This window comes from Tyto alba, unplaced genomic scaffold (assembly GCF_018691265.1).
Source record: "Tyto alba isolate M040663 unplaced genomic scaffold, T.alba_DEE_v4.0 Super-Scaffold_40, whole genome shotgun sequence".
Taxonomy (NCBI): Eukaryota; Metazoa; Chordata; class Aves; order Strigiformes; family Tytonidae; genus Tyto; species Tyto alba.
This window is the reverse complement of record NW_024881316.1, coordinates 49,410,689-49,411,831: the sequence shown is the minus strand read 5'-3', so window position 1 is coordinate 49,411,831 and position 1,143 is coordinate 49,410,689. Positions and strand designations below refer to the sequence as shown.

Below are 1,143 nucleotides of genomic sequence, written 5' to 3'. Positions count from 1 at the left end.
GGTAAGGGTTGAACAGCTTCTTTCAGCTGGTGAAGTTACCGAGCCCTTGCGCAGGTCAGCTGCGCTGGGTCACATCAGGTCGGTACCAGTGCCTGGGTTTGCCTGTATCTGCAATTCAGCCCTGCTTGTAATGTGCTTGGCTAATTGGCTCATACTTGAATATAGAAGAAAAGAGTATTTTCTCATTCTTTCCTGACGGTATTTTTGTTTTTCTTGTTGGCTTTTAGGTGGTCTGCGTGAAAAAGAATCGATTGTTTCAGTCTGTTGGTAAGTGGAATGATAACTCCCTTCAGAGTTGGTATAACTTGTCCTTTTTTGGCAATCACACCGCTGAGACCAAGTGCCGAATAGGGAATAAAGCAGAGCTATTCTCCAACCTATAGAGACGATCCCACTGAGAACCCCCTCTATTTACTCATCTGCACTTAAAGACTGTCAGTTTTATTCAGATATCTACTCAGTCTGTGAAATACTTTTCCTTAACCTACTTTTAATGCCTTTGAAGTATCATCTGCTTCACTAGTTTGAACAGCACTAAAGCCCTCGTGCAGCCAATAGGCACTTAAGTGCTTACTTTTAAACCCATGAGTAGTTCCGTGAGGCACACCAGACCTGCCGCCGTTAGACAGATCTGTCAGTCTCTCTACTTCACTCCGTTGTTTCCAACAGTGTGCCGCACTGGATTCCTGCTCCTACGCCTCGCCTCCATCTTCCCCCCCCTGTCAATGCATTAGGAAGAAGAGAAGGTTGATGCTGCCACAGCGACTTCCCCTACTAATTGCAGATCTTGAATCACCGCGGCTGCCACCACCGGCCCTTCTACCGCCGGTGCTGACACCACCACAGCAATCACCAGGTTTCTGTTCCGTCTGTCCCTGTTGGTAGAGGTTTAACACAAAATCTTTCCCATTGCGTCTCTGTTAGGAACGGTACTGCCTCGAGAAGCATGAGGTGGAAGAAAAAGCATTTAAAAAAAAAAAAAAAAATGTTGGCCTTCACTACGAGGGTCCTGGGTATCTCCTTATCATCAGAAATGCCTCAGCCTGCCTGGGGTCTGCTATGCTCCTGGCCTCTGTGAAATCCTGTGCAATTAATTAGGTCCTTAGATGTACCAGAGACCCCTGCAGAGGCAGATACGTTAAC

At 46.8% G+C, this 1,143-nt stretch overlaps 1 long non-coding RNA gene across 1 annotated transcript; it reads left to right on the top strand.

Annotated features, from left to right (window-relative positions):
* Positions 1-848, top strand: LOC116962775. The gene is made up of 3 exons (XR_004407791.2): positions 1-78; positions 228-267; positions 670-848. It is a non-coding gene; the product is annotated as an uncharacterized LOC116962775 (long non-coding RNA).
* Positions 849-1,143: the final 295 nt, after the last annotated feature.